The sequence below is a fragment of the Condylura cristata genome, unplaced genomic scaffold, assembly GCF_000260355.1.
Source record: "Condylura cristata isolate star-nosed mole 26May11 unplaced genomic scaffold, ConCri1.0 scaffold00002, whole genome shotgun sequence".
NCBI classification, from domain to species: Eukaryota; Metazoa; Chordata; class Mammalia; order Eulipotyphla; family Talpidae; genus Condylura; species Condylura cristata.
The window spans coordinates 49,876,829-49,902,574 of NW_004567103.1; the positions used below are offsets into that span (position 1 = coordinate 49,876,829).

A 25,746-nucleotide genomic window follows, 5' to 3' on the forward strand; every position below is an offset into this window, starting at 1 on the left:
CCCAGTGTCTGGTACACATTTAATAAGTGTTCACATACTTTCTCCACACTTCAGAAACACCGAATCTTGTGGAAAGCAGAAATAGGATATCCATTATTATGAAATTAATTTGTTTGCATATAAAACTATGCAGCACATGTGCCAATGTCAAATATAAAGTGTGGATAAAGGAAAGAGGTATCCATTACATATATTATGTGAGAGAAGTTCATATCCCATGATGCTGCAGACCTCTCCTGTCTCACCCCCTGCTCCCCTCAGCAGTGTATCTCAGTTAATCTGACTGTTCTGCTCCCCACTCTGTGAATCCTCTCACCCCCTGAACTTCTGGCCTGTACCCCAGTTCTTGTGTGCATAAATAAGAATTTTTTTTTAAAAAAGAATGCAATTTCTGAAGGAGGACAGAGGTTGGATCTAAGCACAAATGGGCACATAGTTGACATACTAAGTTAATCTTCATGACAATAGGTGACATTGCAGTATTTAGATTGTTGGAGCCAGGTATGGAAGCCAGGTACTACTTCTGACCTTCAAGAACACAGCACTGGGCTTTCCTGGTGGCAAAAGTGATTAAGTCTCAGCACTATGAAGCTATCAGCAGCTTTAGAGCAACAGTTCGATCCCTAGCCAGGGAGCTGACCCATATGGCTCTGAAGGAAGGGAGTGGGGAGGAAGAAAGAAAAGAAGAAAGGAGGAAGGAAGAATAGAATAGAAGGAAGGACACAGTACTAGGAGGATATGAATGTCTTTGTGTGTGCAGAATCTTCCATAAATCACTGGGAAAAACCTATAATCCTCAATGTGCAGTAGGAAAAAATGAGGCCCACCCATAGTGGAAATAGAGCCAAGTTATTGGGAGACAGGAGGAAAGAATTGAGGTTGTCATTTGAGTACGAGGTTCATTTTTGCCTAAACCCTCACCCTGTCTTTCTTCATTAGGTAAACTATCTTTTTTGTTTAAACTACTTTGTGTAGGACTTTTGTCACTTGCAATAAAGTCTTGAATAATAGAACCATGACCATTATCCGAATATTTCAAAGAACTGCTAAGAAAAAGACAGGTATTAAGTAAATGAAATAAAATTAAGGAATGTATGTAGCTATGGATTGCCAGTAAGAGACATTATGTGAATGTGTTTAAGTTCTCTTCCTCATCTTAAATGAGAAATTTCAATTTTAAAAAAAGGAAACTCAAAAGGTCATTTCATTCAGCCTTCTCAGAAGAGGGTTCAGTAGTGTTCTTTGATTCATGCCTGGTAATCAGACTACAAAAAGAATGCAGATCAGTACCAGATGGAGGCTATCGAAATAAATATTGGCCACAAAGAAACAAAAATATATTGAAAGTTAATCTTCACTTATAATATGTTGGATGCTAAACAGATCTCTTTGGTCCTCTTTCATCCTACCTTAACAATTTAGAGATTTTCTTTTTCTTATAAAGTAAGTGGATGAGTTATCCTTCAACCCACTTGAAAAAGTTAAAGGAGGCCCAATCAAATACTGTATTTATTTACAGTAAGAACCGATGTTCTTTTTTACCCATTTCAGACAATATCTGTATCATTTTTGCCAATTCTCCAAATTAACTGTAAAATAAGTGGGTTTTGATTTAAACAACAGAAATTTTTGAAATTCTTAAAGAAATTACCAGTTTTTGTTTTGATGATCTAGAACTGAGAGCTAGACTTTACTTGTCAAGAAACATTTTTATTTTAAGGCTGAATTTATAATCACAACCTCCCTGAAAATCTGTTTCCATTTAATGATGGATCCTCTCCAGGGCAAAGTGGCAGGGGCAGCAGACTTTTTTTTTCCCCCCATTCTGCACAATGTACCAGTTAAAGATAGGATATTCAGAAGGTGGGTATTCAAATACTGAAGTGGGATTTCTGGAGATAAGTAACATAATACTGTTGGGACTATGATTTCCATTATTAGGGATTTATATCAAAACAGCATAAGATATCAAAACAGCATGTTATGTGGTGTGGCAGACCTAAGATATCAAAGCAGCATGTTATGTGGTGTGGCAGACCTCTGCTGTCTCTCCTACTGCTCCACTCAGCAGTGTACTTTGTCGATCTGCCTGTTCTGCTCCCTACTCTGTCTCTGGTGAAGCCTCAACTGTCCCTACATCTCTGGCTTGTACCCCAGTTGTATATGAATAAATAAATAAGTCTTTAAAAAAAAAACACATTATGCTAAATTTATGAAAGTAATCTAGAAGATGCATAGATACGGGGTGGATACAGGAAAATGCAGAGATAACAAAAAATACCCATAATTTCACTATTTAGAGAAAACTTCTCTCAGGGTTTTCTATATTTCTATAGAAAAGGTGTTTTTCTTTGTACTTCTGGATCTTACAACATTCATAACTGATACCTTACTATTTTATAAATGGGATAGAACTCTATTTTTTGCAAGCTTCTTTATTAATATGAATGTTTTTATGACAATAGATACATTTTCCCAACTGTCTTTATTGGCCATATAGTAATGCATTATATAGTGTGTTTCATAGATTTAATGACTTGTATGGTAATATGGGTTCTGTACAATTTTCCCCATTAGAAAAATCCAGCAAAAATCCTTAAACAGAAATACATTTTCTAGACTTGGCCTTTTGAAAAAATAAATAAATGTTAAAAATATTGATTCAAAATATTACAATGTTCTAATCTTAGAATATTGAAATCTGAGTTACTAATAAATGTAAAGGTCAGTAAAATCTTGTAGGAATTTAAAGTGGTTTCATTTATACTGGCAATATTGAGTGCATAAATTGAACACTTCATGAAAATCTGACATGAAAACATTTTTTCTGTGGGCCTTTTTTAATCTGTTCAAAGTGACCCTCGTTGTATCCAACAATTTTAATACAATTCATAAGCTTATTTCAATCCATTGGTGTTGTATTTAAATGGTAGTAACCATTTGATCAATTAAGTTATGTCCTTTTTTAAAAAAAGGTTATGAATATGGCTATCAAAATATAAACTTATTTAGTACAAATAAAATAATTTGTGAGTATCAAATAAAATAATTTGTTTAAGCATTTAGTGCAACACTTATAAATAATAAAATGTTCATCAAATCTTGGTGTTCTGATTATTGTTAAATAATGCAAGAAAATACAGGATGCAGCCCTTGCCATAAAGGAACTTAAAATAATTATAATTAAAAATTTCAAATTAGGGGACTCCTGGTGGCACAGGGGTTAAAGTTTCTGCTTTCAAGCTACTGCCAGTCACTGTGGCATGAGTTAGTTAAGTTTACTAGTAGGTTTTTGTTGTTGTTTGCAGTCTCTCTAGTTTTATGCATATTTTTCAAAAATCCAGGAAAAATGTTTTATGTAGCCATGATCTTAACATAGAATATTAGTGTTAATGACCATTTTAGTTATCACTTTCATCGATTCTTTTGATAAGTAAAAATTTCTTAAAATGAGTGTGTGTTGGTTCTCCCTGGTGGCACAATGGACTAGGATGTAGCATTGCAAGTGAGCAACAGCCTCTTTGGTCTGAGTTCAATCTTTGCCCCAGGGGTGATCCACATGGCGTGGCAGACCTCTGCTGACCCACTTGCTGCTCCCCTCAGCAGTGTAATTTGTCGATGTGCCTGTTCTGCTCCCTGCTCTGTCTCTCACCACCCCTACAACTCTGGCTTGTACCCCAGTTCTATATACATAAATAAATAAATCTTAACCAAAAAGAAAAAAAAAAGGGTGTATATCTTGGGCCCTCCTGGTGTACAACAGGTTAAGCACTATGAAGCTTTACACAGTCACTGTTAACACCCAGTTCGATCCTCAGCCAGGGAGGTGACCCACATAGCCTGGCAGACCTTTCCTATCCCACCTGCTGCTCCCTTCCTATGATGAATCTTCTTATTCCCTGCACGTCTGGCCTATAACCTAGCTCTTGTATGCATAAATAAATAAAATATTTTAAAAAATGAGGGCCTGTCTCTGAAAAAAAAATATATAAATACATATACCCTTTCCCAATCAAAGTGACCATCATCATAGAAACAGCATGTAACAAAAGTTAAATACAGAATACCAAAAGGACAACGGACAATATTTGGGGGAAATTACAAGCTAGGATAGCAAAAGGACTATGGACAATATTTTGGGAGAAATTACAAGCTAGGATAAGGCTATACTGGAAAATCAACTGTTTAAACTAGCTTGCTAATATTTCTACAAACCAAGTTCCTCAAATGTGGTATCTAATATCCCAAACTCTGTCAATGGTAGATTTAAAATATGTACATCTTAAAAATGTAGAAATTGTATGCATTAGAGTAAATTTTAAAATGAAATATTTTGTGTACATTGTGAATATTTAAAAGTAAATTTATCAATATGCTAAAATGAAAATGTACAATATTTTCACTAACACTAGCATTTCATTAGACATAAAAACATACCCCATTGCAAGTAAGTATTTCAGGTCCCCACAATGTTACAATCAGTGGGACCCACTATTGCATTTCAAATAGAAATACTTAGTGATTTTAGCATTCTATTTTCCACCAGCATACATCAAGCTTTGGATATTGTTTGAATATTGTTTAGTTTGGGGGCTTCTTGTTGCTGTTGTTCTCAGCCATGCTAATTAAAACCAATGCACATATCCATTAAGGATGTAATAGCTCTTCGCATAAATCCATTTTCATAACATTTCATTCAAATTCTTAGGATTGCAAATTAAATAAATCAAATCTTTATAATTTCTTCCTTACAACTGTTAAGCAAGATAAAAGCAAATGAAACAAACCTACTGCCCATTTTCATTTTAACTCACTACAAATAATTTTCATGCCCCCAAATTAAATATCATATAAAGAAAATATCTTTCCAGTTTTTATGTGGTTCACCTTTGTTGAAAGCAAATATTCTTTGTTATATTTATGATTGTTCTTTCTTCATTGCACTTAAAATGATATTTTTAAGCGTAACCCAAATCTCAGTGGCATTCAGTAAAATGGAGACTTATTTAACTATTCTAACACATGAAGATCACTGTAGCTGAACATGTAAAACATATGGTACAAAGACTCTGTGGCCCTAAAACATTCCAGGTTTACTTTCAAATTCCTCAGACAAAAGAGAAGTAATGTTTTCAGAGTACAAACATGTGCTTTCCAGAGTGAAATGGTTAAACACTGCAGTCGATTCAGAAATAGCATCAACTGGCTCTTTTTCTTTTAGCAGGATCAGGTTTAATTCTTTTCCACATTCACAGGCACACAAATATACCTCCTTCGAGCTGTCAGAAAGCATCAGATTGCCTGATGTGCTTGAAATCTTTTAAGAAACACTAGGACATTTGCTTGAGGCACTATGATTTCATCATCACCATAAGAAACAAGCATAAAAAGCTAGTCATTGTAAGAACAAAGACAAAGCTTATGGTATTTTGAAGGTGGTCAATGGAATTATAATCACTACAGTCATTTGGGTCCATTTCTCAAACCACAGTCTTTATTTAGGTGATCACTTATGAATCAGTGTCCATGACTACTGCTTGGTGACCCCAAACTAAGGATGTGATTTTGATTAAGAGAGTTACAAATTTAAGAAATATTTCTCAACAAATGACAACCTCAGGTGAAAATATTTTTGTCACTAATCTGAAGAGGTATCTTTTATATTTAATGCAACCTTAATTCTTGTGCTCTTTGTGAACTATCTCTAGCTTCACAATTCTAGCTTTAGGTAAATATACATGTGAGAAACTGGAATATTTTCTATAATATATTTCAGCTCTCATGTCTTTTCTCTTAAATGATGCGAGAACAGTACTGTTAACATCATCAGTACTACCTTTATATTTGCTCTTCCTGGTAGCTAAGGAGTTAAAACCACACATAGTGTTATTTTTCTAGATTCACTATGCTATAGATACATACAATTTTATTTAAAAAATTTGTTTCAATTGTGCTTTTAAGTTTAGAGCCAAATTTAAAGTAAGCTTTTTCAGGGTTTAAAACAAACAAGGAAATATAAAAGCCAACTCTGTACTTAGCCAGCAAAATGGAATATAATTACTCCATTCAGTCAGAAGCTGTGACTAAGTGAGTCTAATCGAAATGCAAGGTAAGTGGCTTGGTGAAATCTTGAATTATTGAACAAGTAATGTTGGGTCCTGGAGTTCAAGGGATGGAAAGATATCATTATCCTTTTTTTAGAGAGTCCAGGATGCCATTCACCCATCTGGCAAAAGTGGAATGTACAAAGGTTTTATTTTTAAAGTAAATGAAATAACCCTGTGTGTGTTAGCTGCCATGAACGATGCATACTACACATTTCATCTCACCTACTTTTCATTGCAACATTTTCCCATTATCAGAAGTAGTATTATGTCACCAAGACAAACCAATTTCTTTCATGTAAATGTAAAACAACATGTTCGCTGTAAGATATTCCCATCAATGTCAGTGACATACAAGAAAATCTCAACAGTCTGCCTAGTCACTTACAAAAAGAGGAAATTATTCATTCACACTCAAATTGAATTCTCTGTCCACTACTTTTTAAGTTATTGAATTTATTCATAAACTCACCACTGGTAGTATATTATAGTCGGGAGAAATAACACTTAAACCAGAAACCAATTGGAAAAAAAACAACAGGAGATGAGATGCCAATTATTTTACCAAAAGAAGGACTCATCCTACTTGCAAGGAAAGCTATATCTACGATACATCCATGTCTTTCACTTGATGATTTGGGTCCCTCTACTTTTGATGATTTGGGTCCCTCTACTTAGTAGTCAGAGACATCATAGGCCATCAGAGACTAATGGAAAGCTAGCCTCTAAGGATCTACTTTGTTTTTGTTCTTAAAGATTTATTTATGAATACAAGAACTGGGGTATAGGCTAGAGGTGCAGGGGATGAGAGGATTCACCAGAGTCAGAGTGGCAGATGTACTGAAACACACCGATGAGGGGAACAGGGATAGACCAGGAGAGGTCTGCCTCACCATGTGGTTCACCTCCTTGGACAGGGATCGAACTCATGCTGCAGTGACTGCAGATAGCTTCACAGTGCTTTGCTTTAAGCCAATGAACCACCAGGGAGGGCCCTTTAAGGATCTACTTTGAAGTCCTTTGCCTCTAGCTCATATTTTTATTCTTGCCAAGTTACTCTCTATAGATATTGTTCTCCAAATCTACAAAGTAAGGCAGTTAGCCCAGCTCTGAAGTTCTTTGAATTCAAAATTAGTGTTGACTTTTTATTAGTGTTTTTGTCTTTCTCTGCTATATACACAATATGAGGTCCTCTGGGGTAAAACAGGTTTCTTCCTCATCTTTATAAAAATAATGTTTTGTATTCTATGTCAGGGTAAGAGGCTCTCACAGTAACAGAAAGTACCCTGCTGGTCACATCTTCAATCTGTCTTCCTTAACCTTCTTCCCCACTGTTTATCCCACATCACATCATGGTTCTGATTACACAGGTTGTTCAATGATGTATATCACCATTTCCTTACAGAGTAGAGTCAGCAAATGTTTCCACAAAAACTTTAAAAATTCACAAAGAAAAGTACAATAACAGCTGTATTGGTAAGAACAATCAAATTCTGGGCCTCCCTGGTGGCACAATGGATTAACTTGCAGCACTATGAAGCTATCACAAGCCACTGCTGCAAAATTTAATCCCCAATCAGGGAACTGACCCACATGGCACAGTAGATCTCTCCCGTTTCACCTACCACTCCCTTCAGCAGTGTATTTCTGTCAATTCACCTGTTCTGCTCCCACTGTTTCTGGTGTATTATCTCACTCCCTTCTCACACTTCAGGACTACACCCTAGCTCTTGTATACACAAATAAATAAATCTTTAAAAAAATTATCAAATTTTGCAGCTACTTTAAATAGCTGAAGACATTTCTCTGACCACAATGATGTTTCTGCCACCCCAGATCTCAGACTGGTGACAGGAAAGTTATGACCAGATTATCAAAATGGCTATCAATTGTTCATCTTATCAAAAAAAAAAAATCCACTCTTCACATAAATGTTTGCCCTTTCAAGAAACTATTCAGGTGCTCATCACAACTGTCCAAACTATAATTTCTCAAACCCTCAAAGCCACCAAACCATCACTTTCATCTGGAAAGCATCTGGAGCCACTATTTCAAGACATGACAATACTTAAATGAACACTATAAGCACTTGGTAAACTTGAAAGCTATAGAAATCAATAAATGTCTTGCATAGAAAAGTACAGCAATTGATTTTTACAGGAGAGAGTCAATTTGTAACTTCAGGAGAGGCATAGACACCCAGGAGGTTATAAGCATAACAGGTTTTTAAAAAAAAAGCGGAGGGCCCTCCCTGGTGGTGCAATGGTGAAGCCGCAGCACCATGAAGCTATCCGCAGCCACAGCAGCATGAGTTCAATCCCAGGCCAGGGAGCTGACCCACATGGTGCAGCAGACCTCTCCTGACCCACCCACTGCTCCCCTCAGCAGTGTATTTCAGTTGACCTACCTGTTCTGTTCCCCACTGTTTCTAGTGAATCCTCACACCTCTGGCCTATACTCCAATTCTTGTATGAATAAAAGAATAAATCTTCAAAAATAAAATCTCCAAGGTGGCGAAGATACTGTCCTATACTAGATGAGTTGGTATCTTAAAGAAAAGGTCTAGATTGATGATGCTTATCAGGAGTCATTCAAGAGAAAAAAGTGAAAAATCTAGGTGACTCCTGTAGTGCTGCTGGACTTGGATAGATCTCTTCAAGATTATATGAAAGGTACTTTTTAAAGACTTATTTTATTTATTTATGCATACAAGACCTGGGGTGTAAGCCAGAGAAGCAGGGATAGGGTGTGTATGACCATTCACCAGAGACAGAGTGGGAGGCAGAACAGGTAGATCCACTGAAATACACTGTTCAAGGGAGCTGCAGGTGAGACAGGAGAGGTCTGCTGTGCCATGAGGGCAGGGTAGCTCCCTGGCTTGGGATCAAATTTATGTTTCTGTGGCTGGCAATAGCTTAATAGTGCTGAGACATAACCTCTTGCACCACCAGGGTGGCTCCTAAAAGGTATTTAGTAGATTTTTCTTGACCCTCCTGAGTTTAAAGATATACTCTTGCTTTCCTACGAATAAGAACATAATGGATACAATATCTCCAGTTTTTAGGAATTGTCTTAAAAATTGCCAAGAAAGTAGATCTCAAGTGTTCACAACACAACTGAAAAAGATAACTGTTAGGTGACAGAAATGTTAACTATATTGATTATAGTAATCATTTCAAAATGCGTACATACTGCATAAATCTCATGTGTATCTTAAATATATTATGCTATCTATAATATGAATATTGACTTCCATAGCAGATACATGTTGCATATGTAATGTATATAATCATGAAGTGTACCTAAATATATACATCTATTATTTACAAGAAATACTGCAAAATAAATCAATACATTCATCCAATAAGTAACCTTAAGCATCATCTAATGCTTAATATCCTTCTGGGCATCACTGCTGACAGTCAGATGCACACCCTCCAGACAGCTAGTCACTTAGAGGGCAGGCTGAAAAGGTCATTGAAAAATCTCAAACAATATCTCCCCAAAATTCACTGACTAGCAATTACTTTTATATGTAAAAAGAGCAATTTTCAAAACAGCAATTGTTTTCTTCTTTCTCTCATATTAATTTTCCTCTTCCTAAATTTTTAGACTTTCTACAAGTTCATAAAAAGTTCTAATTTCATCAAAAAATAAATAATACAAAGCTAAGTGTTCTTATAAAATTATACTCATTTGTATTCTAAATATTTCTAACAACAATGGGGGGAAATTAATGATTATCCAACAAAATGCTGAATTTTTCAAGTGTGGGGTGAAAGGATTAAAGTAGAATAGCAAGGGTCACAGAATCATATCACATAGACCTTAGTGAATTTTTTAGGATTTGTTTCTATTTATTTATGTATACAAGAGCTGGGGTATAGACCAGAAGAGGGGAGATGGGAGGATTCACCAGAAAAAGTGGGGAGCAGAACAGTCTGATTGACTGAAATAAGGTGCTGAGAGGAGCAGTGGGAGGGACAGGAGAGGCTTGCTGTACCATGTGGGTCAGCTCCCTGGCTGGGGATCGAACTCAGGCTACAGTGGCTGCCAGTAGCTTGATAGTGCTGAGACTTAACCAGGGAGGCTCTATGGAGTGCACCACCAGGGAGGCTTTCTGGGGTGCAGTTTTAAAAGAAGTTTATAAATTCATCATTATATTAAGAGTAAGTGGAATTTAAGGGTTTTTACTGGTCATGTTTAATTTTGCTCTGCAAGACATTAACACTTCTAAAAAATTATTTTGAAATTCCTCTCCCCTTAATGACTGGGGTTAAATGGTCATGAGATGTTGAACATGAGTCATCCATTTCAAATTCTTCCTTTGTGCATCTGTTACATGGGATGTTGCTTGAAGTGGTTAGAATTTTAATTTAGAACATATTGTGTTGAGTTAAAAGATAACTGCTGATAAACTGTTAATATTAATTGTTTAGCAGAAGTGTACCATGTGTAAAACTACATTTGCTATAATGTATGAACCTGACTTTGAGTCTAAGGTTTCACAGTGTCCAAACACTATAAGTTCTCAAGGATATTATTTAAAAGCAATATTCTTTTAAAAACAAACACCATTTTCCCACCTAGAAAGTGAACACGTTATACTCAGCATGCAAATATTCCACAATTTATTGACCAATACTACAAGTTTAAATAAAATATCTTCATTGGTTAGATTGAAAAAAAAAAAAGGATTCTACTTCAGAAAACTGAAGGCACACATGAAACAATTGCAATTGCTATATGCTTACCTTCTAATGGACTCAGTCCTGCCTCTCATTCTCACTCTCACCCCACACAGGTGAATAGGGATATGCTCCTGGGACTAATTAAACAAAATGACACTATGCATTGCCAATAAACTTGATAGGAAGAAAAATTAGGGAACTGATATGTTGGTGGACAAAGATTAAGAACTCCAAGAATCAACCAGACAACACAATTTAAAGTACAACCTGAAATACAGCTACAGACACTTACCAGTGAAATGATTAGAAGTGGACGGATTGACACTATCAACACTGTCAGCACTGTCACAGCTAAAAACTTCATCATCTGATTCCTGCACAGAGCAGCAGGGAGAGGAGCTGTCAATTTCTTCAAACTTCCCCTTTAAAATTCCACTCATCTCTGCAGTGCTGTCACATGTACCTGTAACAGGAGTGGGAACAACAGAGCACTGAATATTTAACCAGTGACTGCATAGTTGAGGTCTCCAAATCATTTTAGGGGGGCTGTAACATTTACCACATTATCATGCCTTTGTAGAAATTCTTCATTTCATATTGTTTTAAAGCACTGAGAATAAGTCTGCCCTGATTCACTGTTATTTGTACCCACATTCTGAAAATACTATTTGATAAAAAAATCAAAATTAAGAATACAGAATAAGAGGACTAATAATAAGAAATATGGTTCAGTGTTTTGTAACATCAAAACAGGAGTCAAATACATTTATTTGATTTGTTCTAGTAAATTGTGTCCTGTCACTGACAGAGCCAGAGTTCAGAAAGAAATAGATCACTCACTTGCATGCTGTCATATCCAGAGCATACTGATGAGGGCATGTCTAGCTTGCTGGGGATTTCTTTTTTCTCAGGTACAAAGGCATCTACTTTCCAGGGGCTTTTTGTCCATCAAAAATCAAATTGGTTGCTAGGAATGGCTATACCTGCAGAATTTAGATGCCTTATCATGTTTCCAGTCAATTCAGCAGAGCTATAGGGAATACTTGAATCCTATGACAAGGAGTTGGGCTGAATAGATTTTTATACTGGGTAAAGCCACAGTCCTTAAATCTTTTACTGGATAAAATATTAATGTAACTCTCTTCCATCTCTGTGTCAACATGGTCAGTGAAAGCCAGAGGTCAGCCTGGTGTAATTTTAAAATTTGGTTAATATCAATTTAAGCCAACCATTCACCTCTAAGAATAACAGTCTGTTCATAACTATAGAATAACTGTTCCATTATCAGCAGTTGTAAACACAAATTCCTAAAATGCCAGGTAACCTCAACGTGACAGGAGGGTCAGATGTAATCCAACCACAAGTTCACCTTAGTCTACTCTCTCACCTACTGGTATTTGTAATAGAAGTCAAGAAATAGCTTTCCATTCTAGGAAAAGTGATGGCATGAACATGATAATAAAGAGTCAGTAAGTAGTGTGAACACTTGTGAACTCAAAATCAAAGAGTCAGTAAGTAGTGTGAACACTTGTGAACTAGAAACAGAAATGCCTGCTCAGACGTAAGGTAAGTCACTGCTCAGGTCCAGGGCAATTTGTTTCCATGCTTCCCCAGTCTAGGCTATCCTGTAATTCGAACAATGCCCTACTCATAGTCCAGAGGGTACTTTCCACCAGATGCCTTCATATTCTCCAATCTTCCCCTTATTAATTTTGCTTATAGGCCCTCCCTGGTGGCGCCATGGGTTAAAGCCCAGCACTACAAAGCTAGCCATAGCCATTTCCACAAGAGTTCAATCCCCGCCACGGACGGGACCTACATAGCGCAGCAAACCTCTCAGCCTCGCAAGTGGTTCCCCTCAGTAGTGTACTTTGGCAGTCTGCCTGTTCTGCTCCCATTCTGTCTCTGGTGAATCCTCTCATCGCCCCTGCACCTCTGGCCTGTACCCCAGTATGCATCAGTAAGTAAATCTTAAACAATTTTATTGGCCCTCCCTGGTGGCGCAGCCAGTTAGGATGCAGCACTCTGGCTTGTACCCCAGTTCTGTATGAATAAATATATTTTTTAATTTACTTATAAAATCAAGGATACATTTTCAATTACCTTGCAATTTAAAATCCAACTGGGAATGGCACAATAGTGCAGACAAAGAATGGTTCAGACAGTGATGTGTGACTTGGAAAGGTTAACAGAGGGAATCAAACATTCTCTTCCTCATTAGCCAACGACAAAACCTGAAATGCTTTTGTTCCGTACATCAGTTGGGGACACGAATTTAGTTGCTAGAAAACACCTGCTCAAAATATGCACCCAAGGAGAGGTGACATTTTAAGCTGCAAACCTCAGTATGGCAGTCCTAGCATACCTTCTGGGCAGTGAGGAACAAGTGTAACCAGTGTAATTTTGTTAAAAAAGGAACCTTAAGTCTGATCACCATCTTTGCATTGTTCACTAACCTCAGCTCTCTCTCAGTTCAGTTTGGTTAGCTTCCCTTCCTCAGGCATATTTGCTCCAGTCTGGCGGCTGACTAGCTTTCTCTGCGTCTGTATTTTCTGCTTCCTTATTTCCTCAGTTGGTACATGGCTTTGGTTTCTGACAGGCCTGTTGCTACCTCATTATATCCTAAAAGCCTTGAACCTGAACACCAGTTGACTTGTTCTTTCAGTATATCTCAGTTCAGCTTGTTCTGAAAAGAAATGCAACATCCTTATTCAGGCAATTATGCCATTCTATGGAAAAGAGGTTTGTTTGTCTACCCTTTATTTAGAGGCCATGTATTATTTATTCAGTGAACATCTATTGAGTTTCTACTCGCTAGCAACTACATTAGATGCTGGAGAAAAAGAAAATAACAACAGAGAAAAAAAATTTCCTTCACCTAATAGTGCTCACTCACTACTGAGTGTTGATCATGAAAAGGGTAATAAACAATAAAAAGATAAGAAAGTTAAATATATTTTATATTATATGGAGATAACTGCTAGGAGGAAAATAGCACTTAAATGGTATAATGATAACAAGTTTGGCCTATAGAGAACATTCTACTTTTATTTGCTAAGTGAGTCAATGTCACAGTGAGAAAATGACATGAAGACATGGAGGAGGTGATGGTAGGGGAACAATGAGGAGCAAACGGAGCCAGGGAATGCCGCCTTTCCAGACTACCGCGTCTATCTCCACACTGGTGCTATCGCAAGTGACCAGGACTACCAGTCCCAGCAAGCCATACACATGACTTTCTAACATCCCTCTAGTTCAAAGCTATTTAAAATGGCATCTCAGGGCCTCCCTGGTGGCACAAGAGTTAAAGCACAGCACTGTGAAGCTGTCGGCAGCCACTGCAGCACGAGTTCAATTCTTGCCCCGGAGCAGACCCAAATGGCACAACAGACCTCGCCTGTCCCACTTGCTGCTCCCTTCAGCAGTGTCTTTCAGTAGATCTGCATGTTCTGCTCCCCACTCTGTCTCTGGTGAAGTCTCTCACTGCCCCTGACCTCTGGTCTACACCCCAGCTCTTATATGCATAAATAAGTAAATATTTTTTTTAAAAAAATAAGATGGCATCTAAAGCCAGTGGGGAAGGAATTAATTCTGCTGGTCTTTTCCCCAATACAAGAGATACACATTACATTAAATTTCTCTGTTTCTCCCCTCCCCACCCCCCTGCCCTTATCAATCTGTCTGAAGCTTGCTTGGTTTCTTTCCATTCTGGAAGAAACCAGAGGAGAATGAGGTGACTTCCTGTGTCCTGACATCCTCCACAACTATATATGTATTTTAATATTCCTTTCCCTTCTCACAGCAAAAACATTTCTGACAGCACTGTGATTCAACCATGAGCTTGGGTTGATTACCAGAGGTTAATTGACAAAAATTAGAACAAGAATGGGAACAGATTGTTTAGGCTAGAGATGGCTGCATAATAGGGTAAATAAGGTAAAAGTAAATTGAATAATTTTGGAAATATAAAGGAAAAGTAGGATATGCAAAAGAGTAAGAAGAATTTCTCAAAGGAGAAATTAGAATTTTGGTGACTTATGAGATCTGGCCACTAATTTTATTGAAAAATTAAACACAGAAAAGTAATAAATAGGAAAAAACAGCATGTGCGTAGACTACAGAAAAAAATGCTAGATACAATTATTGTAAAATTTGGCACCTCTCTATTTGGAGTGAGAGGGAAATGGAAAGAACCAGTTTAATCTGAATATGTGATAATACCTGTGTTCCCCAACTGAAAACACGGGTGTTAATTTAAAAATTAAGATCCAAGAAGCTACAGCTACAAAGTTTAGGAGAAAAGAAATCAATCTGCACTATAACTACTACATTGCCTTCAGCCACAGGGAAGTGGTAATGCTACTGTTATTGGATTTAGATGAGGATAATCATTGACATTCCCTGGTGAGATTTTTAGAAATAAATTCAGAGTTCCAGGAATTGCTAGTAAAATGAAAAGAGTGAGGGCAGTTGCTTGAAAATCTGGTTTTTAATGTCCTAAATAGAAGTTATTGGTCAAATTACTTAATTTCCTAAGTCAATGTTTTCTCATTTGAAAAATGGAGTTGATGGACTTAGTGCTAGAATGCATACTACAGGTGTTTCTTTCCTAAGTTTTAGCTTTACACCCTCCATTGGTCCCAAACTATGTATTTCAAATATAGCTCTACAACTAAAATGAAACCAAAGCGATATGCTAAAATCTTGACTGAAGATATAATTTAGCTAGCTTGATATAAAAGGGAGCTTTAAACCAGGTGTGAATGACCAGTCTACTCCACTGCACTTTGAGGTATTACATGAATAACACAGAAAACTAGGGGGCATGATACAAAGTCTTCCAATTGAAGAGACCCTTATTTTGATGACCTGCCATGAACAGAGTCAAGATTACTCCCTAGTGGAGTAACCATGTTTTGCCAAAGGCTTAACCTCAAACTTCAAGGAGAATGCTGAAACTCTGGGCTTCCCTGGTGGTGCAAAGGGTTAAGTGTCAGCACTATCATGATATAGCCAGCCACTGAGCACGCTTCAATCTCCAACATAGTGCTCCCCTCAAGAGTGTATTTCAGTGCTTCTCCCTGTTCTTCTCCACTTTGTCTCTGGTGAATCCTCTCACCCCATCATCTCCCACTTCTCTGGCTTACACTCTAGCTCTTGTATGCATAAATAAATAAAAATAATTTTTTTTTTTTAAAGAATAAGAGCAAGCCAATGTTCTTACTGTATGTCAGGCACTATCTTAGTGAGGGCAAACATATGTATTAGGCAAGATCTAGTGTGGCAAGCAAAACTCCCTGCCCACTAGAGTATACACTTTTGTTGCAAAATCCTAAGATAACAATTTGTGATTATGTGTACATGATATGTCAAAAGTATTTTGCATTATGTAATTATGGTTCTAAATCAATGACTTGATAGATTACAGAGCTAGTTAGCATGCCTGACCTAGCCACATGAACCCTTTAAATCTAGAGTGAAAAGGATATGTTTGTGTGTACGTGTATGTGCACGTGCATCTAAAGTACTTAGCATTCTTTCTTGTGGTAAAGTATGCATAAATATTGTGTTTATTGGGGCCTTTCCGATGGCGCAGGGGTTGAATCTTGCTACCCCTGAAGCTGTCACAGCCACTGCAGCATGAGTTTGGTCGCCGGTCGAGAAGTTGACCCACATGGCACTGCAGACCTCTCCTGTCTCACCCGCTGCTCCCCTCAGCAGTGTACTTTGTCAGCCAGCCTGTTCTGCTCCCCACTCTGTCTCTGGTGAATCTCTCACTCTGCCCCCACACCTCCGCTACATCCCAGTTCTTGTATGCATAAAGATAAAATAAATAAATCTAAAATAATAAAATATTGTGTTTATTTATATTTGTTTCATTATAATGAAATGCCTTCATTATAGTTAAAAAGCCAGCATTTTTGCTTGTGGGTTTTGGACCTTCTATATTACCTTCACAGAAGACTCCTCCCTCTATCTAAATGTTCTCATAGATCTTAAGAGAATTTTTTTTTTTATTTCTTCAGCCTGCCCATTTGTTTTAAATATTTTTCTTACTTAAGTTAAATTGCTTTAAAAAAAACCATGGGCCCTCCCTGGTGGTGCAGCGGGTTAAAGCACAGCACTGAGAGGCTAAAAGCCACTTCCGCATGAGTTCAATTCCCGCCTGCCCTGGAGGTAACCACATGGCATGGCAGACCTCTCCTGACCCACCCACTGCTCCCCTCAGCAGTGTATTTTGTCGATCTGCCTGTTCTGCTCCCCACTCTATCTCTGGTGAAGCCTCTCGCCGCTCCTGAGCCTCTGGCCTGTACCCCAGTTCTGTATGCACAAATAAATAAATCTTAAAAAAAAAAATCATAACATTGCTGAGTCATAACTTGGTGCAAGAAACCAAATTCTAAGAATGTCATCTCATTTATATTTATAATTAGATATTATCCCACTTTATCTGTAAGCAACACAAAGCTTAAGGTATAAGTAAACTATATTTTGAACACAAGTTGTCTATGTGAAAGCACATATTTTGAAACATAAGTACACATGTTGCTTTTTAGATTTTAACCCCAGACATTAGGACATGGCCTTATTGATTTTTTTGTCAGTTTTACCTGATGGTGGTGATATTTATATTAAAAGACTTTTGCTAGTCACATATAATCTTTAAACCTTTACCTTGAGAGACATTAAATCCTAGTAAAATGGGGATATTAACTCTGAGCATGAATCTTTGGTATCTTTTCACTGATTCAGGACTGTCATTTGTCAGCCATTATGACATGGAACTGTTCACCAGAACACCATATAAATGGCAGAAAGTGGGTCCAGAACAATTTTAACTTGAATCAACTTTAACTGGAGAGTGGGGACTCAATGAAGAAGACTGCATAAATTGGTAAAATTTGTATTACCATATTTTCTTACACAAGTGTTATTTAACATTTATAATATATGTTAAATATAAATATAATTAAATGAATTTACCTTTAAACCATTAATTTAATACAATATCTCTTTCAAATATGGAATAGTAGCATAATGAAACAGCATAGTAGAAATAATCATGCAATTGAAATTACGTAGAGGATGAAATCCCCTGTTAAAGTGGAAGTCAAATGAAATTTATACAATAAAAAATCTGCAATACAAAATTTGTATGGCTTAGTCACAGGGTTGTTGTTATAATGGAAGAGCATTAACAAAGAAGCACAGGAAAAGAAGGGATTAGAATGTAGTTAAGTGTCATTGAGAGGGTACAAGAAAAGTTTAAAGCTCATTTTCTGGATCAGATTAGCCAATTCCTTATTAAATCAGCAAATATAATTTTGTGGCACATAATATATATCAGGCATATATTGTGACATTGATGGAAAGACCAAGGAAATTCTGGGACACAAAGAATTATAATTATAATCTCAAAGAATTGAGATAGGGGGGTAATGGATTATTAGGAAATCCAAGTAATGCTATATGACCATACCAAGAAGCCATGACCCAAAGTGCAAGACAGATTTGAGGTAAACCTGAGGTTGATGTTGTTCTTGTAGACCTTGTCCATAAGTTATGCAAAGATCTCTGACTAATAGAAGCTTCTCATGGAGAGTTCAAGCTCAATTCCCTTTTTATACACAGCCAATGGGACACCAGTGAACAACAGGGAAGGGCCCACTTAAAACCCTTTACTAATTTTTAAATATGAGTTTTATGAACTACAAGAAAAATTCCTAAAAAAGAACTTTTTTATGACTCTTAAAATCTTAGAATATTTCTGCCTCAATATGCTGATAGCATCACAACCAGTATTGATTTTATGTAGCTAACTTAACCTGGGGATAAAAAAGGAAATGAAAGTCATTATAAATAGATTCAGGAGTCCAGTGTAGGAAATCATATTTTTCATTCATTAAATATATTGTATATAGCTACAAGATGACAGCAACTATCAAAACTTAGTAGAAAACAAAATTCATTTTGACCATGACAGCAAATGCATGAAGTCATGGAGACTATTACAGTAAATCAAAGCAATTAGGTTCATGCAATACCAAGGGCAGAAATGGAGAATTTGTGCAACTCTAACATTCCCATGTTGTTATGCACTGGGAACCATCTGGCCATGTCATGCTTTTTCACCTTCTTCCAAAATCCACCTACACTCTGCTTTTCTTTCATCTAATATTTAATACACTATGAGTATACCCCACATTCAATACAAACACTGTGTCTGGCTGTGTTACTCTACACAAGGAACTGCTCAGTTTTCCAAGAAGATATCGTGAAAATCCCTCCCAAACTTTAGTTTTTTTCAAGTTAAATGAGCAATCCAGAAATGAATTATGGATATTCCCATGCTTTGAAGGTAACCAAAGACTCAAATTTCCACATATAATAAATGAGTCAGGTGTAATTTGTAAAGGGCTTTATAGTCAATATTATTTAAAGATCTAAAAATTTACTTAAGAACTACTTTATATGGCAGTTGGCCATTTGGTTTAAAATCATGTTCTTATGAGTCATGGGAAGTACAGAAATGTGTGTGCCACCCTATGTTGTTGTATTGTTAGATAATGTGTTAAACTCTTCATCTAATTATAGTGTGAAAACTCTTTAAAAATAAATATCATGGTTATAATTTCACTTTTAAGCTGTGAGCCTAAAATGAAAAAAAAATTATTAAAAATTTTGATCCCATATGAAATAGTTTCTAAATTGTGACTTTTAAAATTAGCTTTGGTATCTATCAAGGTCATCATAATATTGAAGTAAATGCTTAAGAAGTCATTTTGATTTTATTTTCTGAGTATATGCATTCAACAACTTTCAAGTCAAAGTATTTGGTCCATTATACTAACTGTGAAATAAACATCTAAGTAATCTGCTCAACTGATTTTGTGAAATCTTTGAAACATTCAGATGTAATCATTCCCTATTCCTTAATTTACAAAATGGGAATTCAAGAGTGATAACACTGCTTTGGAAAAAAGCACTCCCTTTCTATATCAGCCCTATATCAAGCTATCAGATTAAAAAAATATATAGTCAAAAATAACTTCTAATTGTTAATATTTTGACTTATGGTCTATTATTGTACAAATATCACAGCTATTTTTCATTAGTTGAACTGTCTGAAGTCAGTAGCATACTTTAAACATTGTGAAACCTGACCCAAGTTTTCTTACTTTGGTGTCACTTCTATTTCTTATAAATTTTAGTCTTCCATTTCTAGCAATGTGGAGTTACAGGTGAACCTAACATATGTCCATTGTAGATCATAGTTGTCACTCTATGTATTAAGGGAATCTATAAATAATTCACTTTCCTGAATACATTTTATGAGATTGAAGACTCATGCAAACTTACTTATGAATCTTGTAATTTACTTTTTGCAAATAAAGACATGTGAAGCAGTAAGTAGACACTACTAACTGTACTTAAAGATTATCTGTAGTTGAGAGGCTAGCTATGCAATATATTGGTTTCAGGCGCTTGAAATATACTCAACAATTTTTATTGTGCCTAAAATAAGGGTTTTTGCATAAGAGGCATAATCCACCTATTAGTGCATCTGATCTGTTGTTAACTTGCTCTTGACTATCATCTGTATATGCTGATAGTGCTTCCACTAAATGTTTTCTCACATTAATTGACAAAAACTAATTTACAGTCCATTATTCTAGATCTTTTTGAAAAATACATACTGACATACCAAGTTAATTTCATTTTAAATAATGCATTGGTCAGATATTAAATAGCTTAAAACATGGTCTAAGCATGTACTTTATTACATTGCTAACAGTAAATCTAATAAACTCAAATTAGTGTAATGAAAATTGTTATATATCAAAAACATTTAAATGGTTAAAAAAAAGAGTTAGAAACCTCACCTGCAGCACAATAAAATAGGAAGAATGTACAGTTTTTTGATGACTTCCCCTCTCAATATTAAGCTGAGAGAAAAAAAATGTTATAGGGAAAAATAATTTAAGAATTTGAATAGGGTAAAATATGAGGATTGTGGGTTATTTTTTACAAAATTCACATAAATTTTGTTCTTGGGATTTTTTTAACCCCCCCCCCCCCAATTTCAAATAAAACAAAAGTATTATATGTTGACTTACAACATTTCATGTTAAATTTCAAATACATTATGTTAGTGAGCTTCCAAAGGTAAGGAAATGACTGCATTAGTGATACATGGTCTGAACATTAAGTTTTAAAAATTCTTAATCTAACATGAACTTATTTGTCACATGTTAAATTTGCCCTCACAAACCATGGTCGAAAAACATATGTATGGCTCAAAAGCTTTTTTTGTTATTAAAATAACTGGTACACTTAAAAGGTTTTTAATTTATTCTCTTTTCAGCATCTTGCCAACCACTGCAAACAAAAGGAGAATAAAGAAAGTATTGTGCAAAGGATGAAGTTGTATATAGAATGGATATATTGAAAACCTACATTTGAATCTTTATATTTGAATCTTTAAAATATTTGCATCAAATGAGAAACAAATGGTCTCACTCTACCATCTCTCACAGAGCAGACTTACGTGGTTTTCATTTGTGTTGTTTCATTTTTCATTTGGACAGGAACCTCTTTAACTGTTTTCTTTCATGTTTTTTTTTTCTTTCTCTTTCCTGCACTCATGTGTGCACACGTGCATACACACACACACACACACACACACACACACACACACTTTTTTCTGTAGTCTCTGCAGTAAAAACTACCATAGTTATCTCTTGGAGCCGTCTCTTGCAGAAGACTGCCAGTGGATGACAGTGGATCAGGAAATGCTGATTGAGAAAGGGTTTATCTACTTTTCATCCAAAATATGTGAACCATTAAGGAAATTATAAAAAGCAGCAACAATATACTCTGGTTTTATTCAAAACCTTTCCCTTAGCGATTATTAAAAGGATGATATTTTTAGCCAAAGCAAGCAAAATGCATCTGCAGCAGCTGGTTTCCAAGGAAACAGAATAATTTAAAACCATGTGGAACTCTGCTCTCTAATTTTCATCAATTCCCCTTCATTCCTGGAGGTAGCTTTACTAGGAATTTATAATTTCCAAAAAATATAACTGCCTTGACTCATTTCTTCTGATACATTTTAAGAGGTGACTACCTGATCATATACCTATATTGACACACACACATCACCTTAAATTCCAATACAAAGGATGAATTAACTTAGCCATCACTTTTTTAAAAAAACCAACATAGAAGAATCTATCAATAATTCAAAACATGTCAAAATTTCAGTATCATATCATGATGTTTGAAATCCAGAAATATTTTTAAACAAACTATGTAAGAGTATCTGATTGGGTCAGTATGACTATGACACACTTTTAGAAACGTGTTATTATATTTTGTACATTGAGGAAATTTTAACTAGTTATCCTTTCATTTATATCTTTGCCCCAATATTCAGTAGCTTTTAATCCATTTTTTTTTAATTTGCAGTAATTTATGTTTTTGCCTTATATTCACAGGCAAAATCCATTTCTCTGACAAAAAATAAGATGAAAAAATCCCTAGCAATGAATATACGTATTCATTCCTATTAGTCTGTGATTCATTCAAAAGAAAATATATAAACAAATCATGATTGTAATCAACAAGTATTAATTGATTGCTGATGAGCCCATAAGTAATAATCTTTCCTAAAATTCCTATATTAATGAAAGTCCCCTATTTTAATTTATTAATTAAAATAACTTTATACTTAAATAACTTGGAGTAAAATTATTTTGTGTATGTTTTTTATTACATCATTTAGTTACCATATTTAAACTCCCCTATTTTACCTTTAGGGAAAATAAAAGAAAACATAAGGAGATATAAGCTTCTGGTAAAGTAAAATGGTAACTTTTGAGCTGTTGAAAAATTACTGCTCTAAGGATATTATCAAGACTATAAGTGCTGTGAGGGAATACTTGTCCAGATATATTTGATTAAAAAAATAAGATTACCAGTGAAACTTCTTTTCAGATAGAATTTTTACAATGTTTTTAATCCTTCACAACACAAACAGGTTACTAGGCACTTAAAATGTACCTATGCAAGTTGATAAAATACAAAAACACATTTACTTTATCAGTAAAGCTTACAACCTACAGAATAAAATGATACAACTGTTCAACCCCTGCAACACTACATTAAATAAAAGGAATCAAATGCACATAAATCATTTACATTACAAGCTGCAAAATATTATTTTCCAAACCTATTTTACAGTGTATATTCAGAGAAAGCTCCATTTTCTCAGTACCTGTGGAATTACCAAGATTTTCTCATTCTTCTTTTGATCTCATTACCTTAAACTTGAATCACAACATGAAAAGACACACACGATGACTCATTTTACCTATTAATTTTGTTCAGTAACACTGCTTAGAAAGTTATCCAGGATTAGACATGCCTCTGGTGTTTTCATCAGCTAAGAATTCTGCACAGATAAAGAACAGCTCATTTGCAAAGCTTCAAGTAAAGAAAGGGACACATTTTCGGAAATCCCTCAGAATAATTTTCATGTCCTACTATGGTCTCGATAGGAATTGAAAAGCATTGTCTTTTGAAGAAAAATATTTTTTGCTTTTTTGCTCTTACCTGTAAATATGGTTTCTGTACTTCAGCTCCGGCAGAACAGACTGAGGAGTTCACTCCTCCCTCGTCTATCCATCAGGCTGCAGCCAACCAATAACAAAAGCCAGATCCTGGCATTCTCTGGCTCATGCTCGCTGCTCTGCTTCCATCCCTTGTTCCCTCCCACCCCACTCTTTTAGAGGACAAATCCTTGCAGCTGGGAGAGAAGGAAGGGAATAGGAAAAATACGGAGAGGATAGGGATAAAGAGATAAAAGACTGACAGATGTTTCAACGGATAACCCCAATCTATAGAAATGTGTGCAGGTGAACTCAGCTGAGGTAAAATACCTTGTTTTTTACTTACGGAAATAGGGTTAATCAATGCTTCCCTCACCTGAAATCAAAATACACAAAGCAAAACACTCATATAAAGTCTAGGTAAATTGCCATTTGTTTTTACTCCCAGGATTTTTTTTCAATGGAGTAGTAAAAGAAAGTATCTCCTCGTTATATATTTTGATGTGTAGATAGGTTGAAACTGAGCAACAAGGTAACAAAATGCAGCCTCATTTCATGAAGAACTATAGTTAAACTGAATCTAGACCCTTTACACAGATGTATCATAATCTGCAATTCAGCCTTCTGGCACTGTTGCCATCTAATCAGCCTGAAAATATATATTTAATCCTTGAGAACTAAAATATTCAGCGATTCTAAAGTTATGTGGCTATTAGCATTGCCTCAGATTCCTCAGATGCCAGCATCAATGTGCCTATGTGAATAAGGTTAACGACTAAAAAGGATCAACCACTTGGTTGTCATGTTTCAAAACAATTAATTGATCCCCAACTTTATTTTAATAACCCTGGAAAAACCAGCTCAACTTTTGAACTCTGCTTCCATATTAAAGGACTCTCAAAGCTAATTTATCAGCCAGAAGGTTAGGTTAGGACTAATTAAAGAACTTGAATTACATATAAATTATTTACTTAATTTTAAAAATGCAATACAAGTCACAAAATTTACAAAGGTAAAAAAATCTATTAATTGAGGTTCCCCTGGTGGAGATGTTCTGAAAAGTTCCTTGAAATGCATAAACAATGGAAGTTATCTATACCTTAAACTATGTGCAGTCTACTTTTGCTATTCAATTCCTTAAATCCGTATTTTGTCTTTAGGAAAACAAGGGAGAAAAAAAAGATGGAAGTGGGCAACAAAGTATTCTTTATCTCCAAAACTAAACTGGCATGAGGGAAAGATCATTGGTTTTCCAGGAATAGCTATACAGAAAGGAGCTAGCGTGCCAGTCTTATTGGGGGAGGGGGAGGGGAGGACCAATAACTTGACCTGAAATTGACTTTCTGTAGAAGAGCACAGATTTTACTTGGTGTGTGAGATTTTCTGGAGTATCTTTGGGAGGCTTTGCTAAAGATAAGGAGAAAGTTAAATAGCCCCTATTCCTATGCTAAACCCTCTATGGTTGAAAAAAATATCAATATTTGGAAGTCTCTGTGACCCTACTGCTAGGAAAGATGGAGTAATCTATAAAGCAACATTTCTTCAAGTGGGGGCTGGGGCAGTCTGCATCAGAATTGCTGCAGCACAGCTTGCTAAAATGCACATCTGTGGGCCTCACTCCATACTTAAGGAATCAGCATTTGAGGAATGTTGTGACTCAGCACTTTTTAGCAAGCTCTCCCAGTGTATTTTATGCCAACTATGCTGTTGGTCAATAACTATACAAATATTCCTTGGATACAAACGCTAAGCAAATTTCTGATGAGATGGTAGTAGCAAAAGGAGGACAAAAAAGGGGTTGGAGGTAAAGTTAAACATTTAGTTTGGATGTTTTGACTTTTGTAACTTAGCAGAGTGAAATATTAAGTCTTCCATTGAAATCATGGGTAGCTCTAGGATGTTGGTATAGCTGCAAAATAGCCATCATTTAGGGCATGTTTAAGTAAGGACAGTGGATATATGTCATTAGTGTTACAGGCAGTGAGAGAGGGGTACCGCTGAACCCACAAACCTGCCCGCTCTAAATAAGTCCTGCCATCAACCGCATCAAGACAAACGTAAGGAACTTTAATACAATTAAGACAAACGAAAGGAACTTTAATACAATTAGTATGCAATACAGACAAGATGAAGAATAGTTTCTAAATCAAACACCCAAAGTTACCCATCCCCTTATGGACCCTTGCTTTGGACCAAAAGGGATTGGTCCAAAGCAAGGCCTGAAAGCCTGCCACAAGTCTAAAGCACCTTCTGGCCAGGACCCATAGAAAAGGGTCAGAAATGGCCAGACAAGTCTGGAAAGGAAAGAACAAAATCAAGATCAAGATAAACGTTGCCATA

The 25,746-nt window shown here is 36.0% G+C and overlaps 1 protein-coding gene across 1 annotated transcript in view; it reads right to left on the bottom strand.

Moving 5' to 3' along the window:
- CSRNP3 (cysteine-serine-rich nuclear protein 3) overlaps positions 1-23,441 on the bottom strand; it is a 165,261-nt gene extending 141,820 nt beyond the window's left edge. Inside the window, exons 1-2 of the mRNA XM_012725931.1 lie at positions 23,411-23,441; positions 11,088-11,258 (exon numbers count right to left, since the gene is read on the bottom strand). The gene's annotated coding sequence lies outside the window, so the exon portion shown is untranslated. The remainder of the gene's footprint in view (positions 1-11,087; positions 11,259-23,410) is intronic.
- Positions 23,442-25,746: the final 2,305 nt, after the last annotated feature.